The sequence below is a fragment of the Erpetoichthys calabaricus genome, chromosome 2, assembly GCF_900747795.2.
Source record: "Erpetoichthys calabaricus chromosome 2, fErpCal1.3, whole genome shotgun sequence".
NCBI lineage: Eukaryota > Metazoa > Chordata > Cladistia > Polypteriformes > Polypteridae > Erpetoichthys > Erpetoichthys calabaricus.
The window spans coordinates 61603376-61615497 of record NC_041395.2 but is presented as its reverse complement, the minus strand read 5'-3'; the positions used below and the strand labels follow the sequence as shown (position 1 = coordinate 61615497).

General features: G+C 38.2%; 1 protein-coding gene across 1 annotated transcript in view; it reads left to right on the top strand.

The window, feature by feature from the left end:
* The window catches only part of LOC114645928 (protein kinase C-binding protein NELL1-like), a 1522815-nt gene that overhangs the window by 1304839 nt on the left and 205854 nt on the right, over positions 1-12122 (top strand). The gene's annotated exons all lie outside the window — the stretch shown is intronic.

Sequence of the window (12122 nt, the reverse complement as noted above, 5' to 3'; positions counted from 1 at the left end):
ATCAACATGAAAGAGAATTTGTTTGCTTCAATACAGAAAAACGTGAAAAACAACTCTAAATGTTTAAAATTAAACTCTGATGTTACATCAATATGTACTTCATTTTTAACAACATTTTCAGTGGCTTTACATACCTTCAATAATAGGTCCATGCTTCTATTCCATCTAGACACTCCAATAAGACCTCTTTCCCTAATATTTTTGGTTAAAAGCCTTTTGACAATGAAGAGAAAAGAAACCCTGGAGTGTTAGTAAAGCAAATATTTTTCCAAGTGTACTACTGGTAAGTACTTTATGTGATGAAAGAATGCCATTTTAGAATTTTTTCAGTGTTGTCATTTTCATGATGACCACTTCAGGACTAATAATCCAGTATGTCAAGCAGCCTATTGGAGTTTCTTCTAGTTTTGACTAGCGAATGGAGGTGAATATAGATGTAATTTTAACCTGCTCATCATTAGTCATGAGCCTGGAGCAAATAGTTTTCTGCCTATAAACATCAAATGCTATTTATTTGTACAGTTTTGCATTCAGTGGGTGTTGGCCCTTACATTACCTTACGAAACGATTAATGAAAACAGTTAACAATGTCAAGCTTTTCATTTGAAAATTAAACAAAATAGTCTATATCAGTCTGCCTTGTGTTAATCTCATACACAAGATGTACATATGAATTTAAATTCTCACCCCACATATGCCTTGTTATTTTCGACTTCATGGTCCGGTGAAAGTACGTCTTATTGGCTCTGATCCTCATATATATTTGATCAGCTAGGGCCCACAGTGTTCTTACAGCTTAATTACAATTACAAAACTACAGCTCCTTAACATTTTCCATCTCATCTCAAATACTGATGGAAAATATCTGACTTAAATCAAAGCATCATAGAGCATTATCACTGGTTGCTTCACATAAAAACAGGTCTTTGTAGGGCTTCTTTGAAAGTGAATGTTTCCATCCACACCATCATAGAAGGGTTGGCTTGATTGGCTTTAGAAGGGTTGTCTTGATTTTAAATTTGGATTTGCAGACATTCTTAATAGCATTATAATTCTAAGATATTTTCACACCACAAGATCAAATAACATGTACGCAAATCTATATTCAGAAAACTACCCAATCCTCAAACCGTCACCCTGCACCCCCCCAGTTTGTGAGGCTGAGGGACTGTGTGTCATAAATGGTGGTATATACAGTGCATCCGGAAAGTATTCACAGCGCATCACTTTTTCCACATTTTGTTATGTTACAGCCTTATTCCAAAATGGATAAAATTCATTTTTTTCCTCAGAATTTGACACACAACACCCCATAATGACAACATGAAAAAAGTTTACTTGAGGTTTTTGCAAATTTATTAAAAATAAAAAAACTGAGAAATCACATGTACATAAGTATTCACATCCTTTGCTCAATACTTTGTCGATGCACCTTTGGCAGCAATTACAGCCTCAAGTCTTTTTGAATATGATGCCACAAGGTTGGCACACCTATCCTTAGCCAGTTTCGCCCATTCCTCTTTGCAACACCTCTCAAGCTCCCATCAGGTTGGATGGGAAGCGTCGGTGCACAGCCATTTTAAGATCTCTCCAGAGATGTTCAATCGGATTCAAGTCTGGGCTCTGGCTGGGCCACTCAAGGACATTCACAGAGTTGTCCTGAAGCCACTCCTTTGATATCTTGGCTGTGTGCTTAGGGTCGTTGTCCTGCTGAAAGATGAACCGTTGCCCCAGTCTGAGGTCAAGAGCGCTCTGGAGCAGGTTTTCATCCAGGATGTCTCTGTATATTGCTGCAGTCATCTTTCCCTTTATCCTGACTAGTCTCTCAGTCCCTGCCACTGAAAAACATCCCCACAGCATGATGCTGCCACCACCATGCTTCACTCTAGGGATGGTATTAGCCTGGTGATGAGCGGTGCCTGGTTTCCTCCAAACGTGACGCCTGGCATTCACACCAAAGAGTACAATCTTTGTCTTTCTCATGGTCTGAGAGTCCTTCAGGTGCCTTTTGGCAAACTCCAGGCGGGCTGCCATGTGCCTTTTACTAGGGAGTGGCTTCCGTCTGGCCACTCTACCATACAGGCCTGATTGGTGGATTGCTGCAGAGATGGTTGTCCTTCTGGAAGGTTCTCCTCTCTCCACGTGACTGTTGGGTTCTTGGTCACCTCCCTGACTAAGGCCCTTCTCCCCCGATCGCTCAGTTTAGATGGCCAGCCAGCTCTAGGAAGAGTCCTGGTGGTTTCGAACTTCTTCCACTTACGGATGATGGAGGCCACTGTGCTCACTGGGACCTTCAAAGCAGCAGAAATTTTTCTGTAACCTTCCCCAGATTTGTGCCTCGAGACAATCCTGTCTCGGAGGTCTACAGACAGTTCCTTTGACTTCATGCTTGGTTTGTGCTCTGACATGAACTGTCAACTGTGGGACCTTATATAGACAGGTGTGTGCCTTTCCAAATCATGTCCAATCAACTGAATTTACCACAGGTGGACTCCAATTAAGCTGCAGAAACATCTCAAGGACGATCTGGGGAAACAGGATGCACCTGAGCTCAATTTTGAGCTTCATGGCAAAGGCTGTGAATACTTATGTACATGTGCTTTCTCAATTTTTTTATTTTTAATAAATTTGCAAAATCCTCAAGTAAACTTTTTTCACGTTGTCATTATGGGGTGTTGTATGTAGAATTCTGAGGAAAAAAATGAATTTAATCCATTTTGGAATAAGGCTGTAACATAACAAAATGTGGAAAAAGTGATGCGCTGTGAATACTTTCCGGATACACTGTAATACTATAGCACCACAGGGAACTGTCCAGTCTCCTTTACTGCTTACTCTCTAAACAAAGGACTTCCAGCACTTGCCATCTACAGAAATACTCAGATGAGTCCTCTGTCATAGGCTGCATTAATAATGGAGATGAGTCAGAGTACAGGGAACTTCATAGAGGATTTTGTCTTGTTATGCAGGGACAACAACATGCAATACAATATCAGCAAAACAAAAGAGCTGGCGGTTGACATACCAAAAAATCTTTAAGACCAGTCACCATTCAGGGGGAAGATTTAGTGGTGCAGAGCTACTAGTACCTGCTAGTTCACATAAATAACAAACTAGCGACTGTACAAGGAGGGCCAGAGCAGACTGTACTTGCTATGGAGATTCAGGTCTTTTGATGTGTGCAGCAAGCTGCTGGAAATGCTCTACCAGTCCATAGCAGCCAGTGTGGTGTTCTATGCTACAGTTTCTTGGCGACGTTACCTGACCACAAAAGAAGCACAATGCCTGAAGAAACTTATTGGGAAACCCTTCTTCATCACAGTTCAAACCCTGGACACACTGGAAGTTGTTGTGGAAAAGAGGATGATGGTAAAATTGAAGGCAATCATGAAAAATCACCACCATTCCCTCCAGGAGTTGCTCTCTTGTAGCATTTTTATCTGTAGACTCATTTCACCACAGTGTGTTAAAAAGCACCTCTGGGACTCTCTCGACCACTGTCAGTCAGAGTCATTTTCTAACCCACTTAGTCCTGAACAGAGTTGTGACTGCTGGAACCTATCCCAGCTAAGGCACAAGGCAGGAATAAACCCTGGACAGGTTGCTAGTCCATCACAGGGCGAACACTGACACACACACACACCAAACAAACTCTAGGTACAATTTACTATTGCCAATCCACTTAACTTGCATGTCTTTCGATGTACTCATTGCATCTATCTATCTATCTATCTATCTATCTATCTATCTATCTATCTATCTATCTATCTATCTATCTATCTATCTATCTATCTATCTATCTATCTATCTATCTATCTATCTATCTATCTATCTATCTATCTATCTATCTATCTATCTATGAACTGTCCTGTGAGTCTCTGTTTGTGTCTTTTATGTTTCTGCTGCTGTATGCTTTTGCATTTCTCCATTTGATTAATAAAGCTTTATCAAATCTAATCTAATGTAATATTCAAGTAGCATAGGGGATGAAGCAGAGTTGCTAGCCCATCTTAGCATTCAAACATTTCTACCTGGTCATGTCTGGCAATTTAGTCTTATCTGTTAAATGTGAGAAAAAAACTGTATATGGGAGTAAAAACCACATACAGTAAGCATAGAGGCAACATAGAAAATTAGTTAATCATTTGTTAGAAGCACTTCATAATAATTTGGAAATTACATTCATGTTGACAGTGTTGTGTGCTGTATTAAACTCATTCAGTGGGAGGCAGGTAACAATTCTTTATTACACAAAAGGGCAAGTAATTAAGTCATTTATTTTTTAGCCTTTCAAGTGTAGGTATTCACAGTTTACAAATAGACCACTTAGCCCAGTAACTGAGACCTCAATAGAGAAGATGTGATAAAATATTAGAGTTTTTTGTTACTGTAGTCAGGCATTTGGCTTTATAGTAGATGAAAGGTAAAACAAGTATGGTTTTAAGAATATGCAGGATATACATGCTGTATATGTTGGCTTTTGTGGCATAAATTTTTTTATCTGGTGGTAAAACCATAATATCACATGGGGAACACATAGACATGTCTGTCATAACATTCTGAGTAACACAGGAATTAATCTGAACTAGACACCTGCTTGCATGCAAGTCCTCTATTACATATAAAATGCAGCTGAACTTTAATGGTTGTTGATAATGATTGGGAGACTGGTGCTGGGTAATTAACATCCAGCACATCTATTAACAATAGATTAACATCTATTGTTAATTAAAAAGACACAAGACACTTTGCATAGTTCAGCATGGGTGTTAAATTATCCTGCAGTTGCTGTTTCCTATTGTGTATACTTTTTACTGTCTTTAACACTAGATGTGTTTATTACATATATATAACATATTTATTTTCACCACCTACATTCCAGTTAATACTAGTGGCATCCATGCCAACTTCTTACAGTCCAGGACATGTAACATGTTTAATATATATAGTCTAAGATAGGTAATAGAATACATTTTTAAAATATTAATCTCTGTTGTCTTCAGTGTTCCTCCTACACACTTCCCCAGTATCCTTGTGGGTCTCAGTCTATCTTGCCTGGTGCTTCCCATCTCAATCGCTTTACTATAAAGCCTGCTTCTCAGACTTTCTTATTTTGAGGTGACTTTTTCATCTCTTTCCTGCATTTTGACTACCACCAATGGTCAGTGGGACTCCATTACCCATGTGAAAAACCATTTATATTTTTTGCAAATACTACCATAGTGACCAGTCACTTGGTATTTGCTTTGTTGTTGTTGAAATGCCTCATTTCAACTTCTTTTTTGTAAAAACAATTTTGTGAAGCACAAGAGCAGGAGTTTTTAGAAATAATCAGTGACTGTTTTTTAAAAACACAGTATGTTAAACCTCCAATTCAGGGTGAAGCCTGTCTGGATTTAATATTTTGTAATAATCAGGATATAAATGAGGGTGTAGAGGTGATTGAACCACTAGGCTCAAGTGACCATAATAAATTACAATTCTCAGTATTTTGAAAGAGTGCAGATGCAAATTCTAAAACTGTTAAGTTTAATATTGGTAGAGAAAATTTTGAGCAGATGAGGCAAAGTCTAAGGAGGATAGACTGGGATAAGCTTTTAAGTGTGGAGACAGTCGAGGAGCAGTGGCACAGGTTTAAGAACATTTTAAATATAATGCAGGATAGGTACATAGATTAAAAACTCCACAGTGGGTTAATAAAGAGTTTAAAAAGAAGCTGCAAAGGAAAAACAGCTGCATAAGGCATATACGACTAATAACTCCAAAGTCAATCGTAGGGCGTATGAGAACATGAGGGCAACCATTAAGAAAGATATTAGATAAAAGGCAGTTAGAGAGGAATACAGCGAATAAGGCAAAAGATGGCCCAAACAGATTCTTTCAGTTTTTTAGTAGTAAAAGAATAGTCAAGGAGGAGGTGAAGTGCATCAGGAATAGTAATAGGGAATTAAACAATACAGACAGTAGAAAGAAAATGCTCTGAGCTCACATTTTTCTGTGAATTTCTTCCAGATAGTGCTCATAATCCATTAAGAAGGTTAACAGAATGTTAGTTACAATGTGTAGATTACAAGTCCAATTAGATTATGCTCCATCTTTATAATCCAATGGTGAGGCTTCATCTGGATTACTGTGTGCAGTTTTGGCCTCCAGTCTACAAAAAGGACATAACAACACTAGAAAACGTCCAGAGAAGATTGACTAGGCTGATTCCAGCCAGGGCTGCAGGGGATGAATTCTGAGTAAAGATTAAAGCCAAAAAGACTAATTAGGTTTCCATGAGGACTGGACACACATAGACATTAGTGTTTAATTATAAAGTGGACATGCAAGAAAAATGCATGGATGGTGCTACAGTCTATTGTGGACCACAAAGGACATTTAGAGTTTTTAATTTCTTGGCAGCATGTCTTGAGAACTACAAGTTCAACAACCAGCACAGTGCTGAGGCCACACAAGCCAGGAATTTAGAACAATGCATTCAGTTTTGCCACCATGCCATCCATTGTATTAAGGGATGTAAGGGCTTATAAATAGAGCTGCAGGGTATGCTTAACATGGATAGAAAAAAATGTTTACCTTTACCAGATGATACTGCGTTATATTATTTGAGGATCTTTGAGACCACTGATTGGTATTTATATTTGTTTACATGTTTGACATGAACTGATTTTGCCATATAGTCTTGTAGTCCAAAAACTTTGATGTCTAGCATGGTATAAGACTGACATTCCTTTTAAGGTTCATTTCCACATTATTTCTGTTATTTTATTTTATTTTTTTACTGGATCCTCATCTTTCATTATTTTTAAATGGACTTATGTGTTAGATATCTCAGTATATCGGTAGTCATAGCATGTTTAATATTAATTCATCTTATTGAAAGGAAAGTCAGTCATTCTTCAAAAATGCATGAAGTACAAGGCCATAATGAATGTATTTTAAAAGATAATTATAGTAGTAAAAAATAGTTCTGTATCCAGTTTTTTCTCCTGCTTTCAGTATACTGTATGTAAATGCATCATGATTACCATCAGAAAAACACGTTTTTATTTTCAGTAAAAATGAGGGCGCCATTGTCATAGACATATAAGTAAATAAAATAAATAAGGTAACACAGATGGATGAACTGTAGCAACACAGCAGGCATCATAGATGTACAGCTGAGTTAAGCATCACCAAAATATTTTATAAATCCATTTAAGTGTAACAGTGTACTGCGGATGACACTGCCAATTTTATATGCAGCTGCTGACATTCAACACTGCAGAATACTGTTTTGTGTGAGTACAGTAGAGCTGGCTTTTTCGATAATATATAAAATAATGGATTGCTCATTAAAATCTCTTTTGGACATTCAGAGATGGATGGACTTGCTTTTTCAGTTCAATGAGATAATAAGCATTGAAAGTCTGATGATGCAGACTAGGGGGGCCCTGCTGAATGTAAAAATATATGGAAAGTTAAGAGCACTAAAAGGCCACTCAGCCCTTTAAAGATTGTTTGTTTCAAAAGAGCATTTTAAGCATTTCAGAGAGAGACAATGATAGATTCTTATCAAAATCTTCAACTGCTCTGAATCTATTATTTGTATTAGAAAACACCTTTGAAATAAAAATGGATTTAGGGCTATAGGGAGGAATAAGATAAAAGAAAATCTGAAGTGTTTTAATTTGTATTTTATGCTATATGAATCACTATAAACAAAAACACACATAAATACTTTAATCATTTGTGTGCAGTAATATGAGGTGATTTATTAGGTACAACTTACCAAAAAATGATGTTCTTCATTTATTGCTTATTTTCATCACAGAATTGTTGTATTGGTCAAAATGCAGTGTTACAAATATTCTAAATGGCATGTAATACAGGTTGCTATTTCCCCTTTCAATAATTTTCTTTACAAAAGATTGCTGCCTTTTGTGTAAATATCTATCTGACCTTAAAATCATAACACACAAAATTCACATCACAAGATGCTGAGCAGCAAAACCATGAAGTAAAGAAATTCACAAAGTTTATATACAGTAATCCCTCCTCCATCGCGGGGGTTGCGTTCCAGAGCCACCCGCGAAATAAGAAAATCCGCGAAGTAGAAACCATATGTTTATATGGTTATTCTTATATTGTCATGCTTGGGTCACAGATTTGCGCAGAAACACAGGAGGTTGTAGAGAGACAGGAACGTTATTCAAACACTGCAAACAAACATTTGTCTCTTTTTCAAAAGTTTAAACTGTGCTCCATGACAAGACAGAGATGACAGTTCTGTCTCACAATTAAAAGAATGCAAACATATCTTCCTCTTCAAAGGAGTGTGCGTCAGGAGCAGAGACTGTCATAAAGACAGAGAATGCAAACAAATCAATAGGGCTGCTTGGCTTTTAAGTATGCAAAGCACCGCGGCACAAAGCTGTTGAAGGCTGCAGCTCACACCCCCTCCGTCAGGAGCAGGGAGAGAGAGAGAGAGAGATAGAGAGAGACAGAGAAAAACAAACATGCAAAAATCAATATGTGCCCTTCGAGCTTTTAAGTATGCGAAGCACCGTGCAGCATGTCGCTTCACTAAGCAGCTGCACAGAAGGTAGCAACGTGAAGATAATCTTTCAGCATTTTTAGATGAGCCTCCGTATCGTCTAGGTGTGCGAACAGCCCCCCTGCTCACACCCTCTATGTCAGGATCACAGAAAGCGCAAGAGAGAGAAAGAGAAAAGTAAGTTGGGTAGCTTCTCAGCCATCTGCCAATAGCGTCCCTTGTATGAAATCAACTGGGCAAACCAACTGAGGAAGCATGTACCAGAAATTAAAAGACCCATTGTCCTCAGAAATCCGCGAACCAGCAAAAAATCTGCGATATATATTTAAATATGCTTACATATAAAATCCACGATAGAGTGAAGCCGCGAAAGGCGAAGCGCGATATAGCGAGGGATCACTGTATTCTTAAACTAGTCACAACTGTCGATCGACAAAATTCGTTTCAGCATTTTTGCAGCAAATATTTCATGTTCGCCGTGACCTTGTTTGCCAAATATTTTCCTGGAATCATGCCATGCAGGAAGCTTAGACAAACATTTTTTTTTTTACTATTTCTGTTTCTAGTTATTTCTAAATCGATTAAAATCAGTTATTTAAAACAATATAAATATGAAAGGAAAACTATGCTGAATGCTGATTAAAATAAAATTATGAGCATTGTTAAGTTATACAGCACATAATCCTTCAAGAATTGAAATTGCATTAATTCTTCACTTCAATGGCATTTTTTAATACTACAACAGCTTTCTTCCTATGGTATAAATTGCTGGATGCCACAAAGGGTAAACTACAGACAGCTGATTACCTGACAAAGAATGAGCCATCGTGAAGTAAATTAATGACAAAGGCCATTTGATCTTGCTTAAGAATGTTGCCAAAGCTCGCTGCTCATATGTAGCAAGGATACTGTCAGGCATGCAGTGATTGACCGATTTTTTTCCAAGTGGATTGCACATTTAGCACAATCCTCTGATTAAGGCTTGACAACAAAAAGAAGGATGAAGTCTGTTGTATTCCACCAGATAAATGTGAACATTCAGATGGCCACTGCAGCCATAGCAATATAAAAATCTTATATATAAATGTCTACATGGGGAAGTGTGTGTGTCTGTCCGGTCCGGAAGTGAGAGGTGGAGTCGTAGTAAGGGCTCCTCTTCCGAGGATACGCAAGCAAGGCCAGCACATTGGCAAAGCGGAACATCTGAAGAAAGAGTCACTCACTTAGCGGCTAATACAGAAGCGATGCGAGCACGTCAGCAACACAAAACCTCCTAGGAGAGAGATGCCCAGAGTAGTTCCTTTCAATTACAATGACATCTCTACATTTCAATTTTTTTTCTGACGATTTCAATAGTTTCTAGGACCCCAAGGCTTTTTACAGCACAGGCTTACACAGCTAGTATAATATATATAGTAATGGAGGGCATGAATGGGCTGGAATCTTGACTGGTAAAGTTTGTGGTACCTTCCCCCATTGAGAAAATTGGAGTTGGAGTTCGGCACAGGGTTCCGCCAGGGGGTGTGGCATCCCAACTTTGTCGGGCTTCCACCTCACCTGAAACTGCTTTCAGACCACACTAACCGGTCACAGAATAAAAGAAGCCAGGTGCCACTACTCCAAGAGCTAGAGTTGTAAGGAAGAGGATGAAGCTTGCTGGGAGGAGTGGAGGCAGAGGAGAGAAAGAGAGAAAGAAAAAGAAAGATAGAAAGAGAAGAAGAAGAGAAAGTACTGTGAGCTGTTTTTGTGCTTATTGGAGCCTGTATACTGTGCTTTATTGTGGGAAATGACTGGCACCCTGCCCAGGATTGGTTCCTGCCTTGTGCCCTGTGTTGGCTGGGATTGGCTCCAGCAGACCCCCGTGACCCTGTGTTCAGATTCAGCGGGTTGGAAAATGGATGGATGGATGAAAGTAAGAGCCATGTGGTGTGCTGAACTTGTGCCTTGCATCTGTCTGTGTTGTATATGGGTATCTCTGTGCCACCTGCAGTCCACAACTGATTCATATAATAAAGTAAAATATAAACTAAGCAGAACTTCTAATACATAATATTAGCAAAACACACATCTCTTCATATAAGGAGCGCAATAAAAAGTTAGACAATTATTAAGAACCTGGTCATATGATAACCCTGTATCTGATGAGGGCACCTACAAGTAAAAAAGGTGCAATGATACTACTGCCGACTTCTATAAGTTGTGGCAACCAGACTACAATATAATATTATTGCAGTGAAAAGGTGTGAAGACAGTAGTCAACCCTAAGACACTTGGCACATTGTCCCTGGGGTTTCCAAATATTAGAGCAGCAAAAGAAGAAAAGTGAAATGAAGAGCTGAATCCTTGCCAGGCATGGCATTAATAGCAGTGCTTAATTCCTCTGTTTTGCACCTGTTTGGCAAGAAGAGTAGCACAGATGTAGCTAACACATCTTGTTTAACTGAAATTTTGAGAGGCAATCACATATGTATTTTTCTTTATGAACTAATTAGACATTGTCTTATTGCTACAGTAAGTATGTACTTGAAATGTTTAATCTGAACAAGATCTACAGTTGACCTAGCTCTCTTGATTTTCTGTTATGCTGTTTTCATCACACTTGAGAATTTGCCATATAAAAACTCCAACTCACTTTATGATCTGTTATCTAAAGCAATTACATTTTTCACTGTGGTCACCATCAGCAGTAGCAATATTTCTCAGTTTTCTGGTTGAATAAATATATTATTTTTTGTAATTTCTTTCAAGGTTACTTTTAAGCTTGTCCTTAAATGAGTGTCATGATGCAAGTTTTTAGCCTCAAACCTAAGCAGGAATTACAGTGAACAGGTTTCACCTCTTCTTTATATCTGCATTTCCGCATCCCTTCTAATAATTAGTCAGAGGTTAAAACATGGTGATACAATTAAAAAAATCAATTTAAAATAATGAATACCGCATCTTCAAAACTTTCAATACATATGGCAATTTTAATATATTTAATATTTAAAGAAGAAGCAAACAACAGAAATGAAGAAAGTCTGCAGACTGAAATACTAATAGCCTTTTTATTGCTGAGATGGTGTTTGAGGGGTAGCCGATGTACAAGATCACTACTGGTGTTTTACCTTTTCATGAAAGGAAATATGGAGATAGTCTTCCTTCTTCCATATATACATCAGAGAGGAGGCCTGACTGCTGCAAAAATCTTTTTGAAGGGAAACAGATGTTGTAGTGGTAGTAGGCAGAGAGCTTCTTCTTCTAGACCAGTGAGACTGGAACTGTAAAAGATGCAGACAGACGTGTCCATTCTAGCTTCTTTTAGGACCTTCTCCAGTGTTCCATTTGGCCTAGTCCCAGTAGTTTTGAATGGATAGTAACACCTCTAACAATCCATATATATTGCAATCATATCAAAAAAGGCTTGCAAAGCCTTTGGAAAAAAAATCAAATGAAGAGATGATGCGCTGTCTGATTTGTATTACTATATTTGTTTTTTATGTTTAGAGCTGCAGAGACAGTTTATCCTAATAACTATTTGCAGACTAGAAAATGATACCAGTTCATTGCTGGGTTTACTCCCAACCACATTCCCTCACGCTCA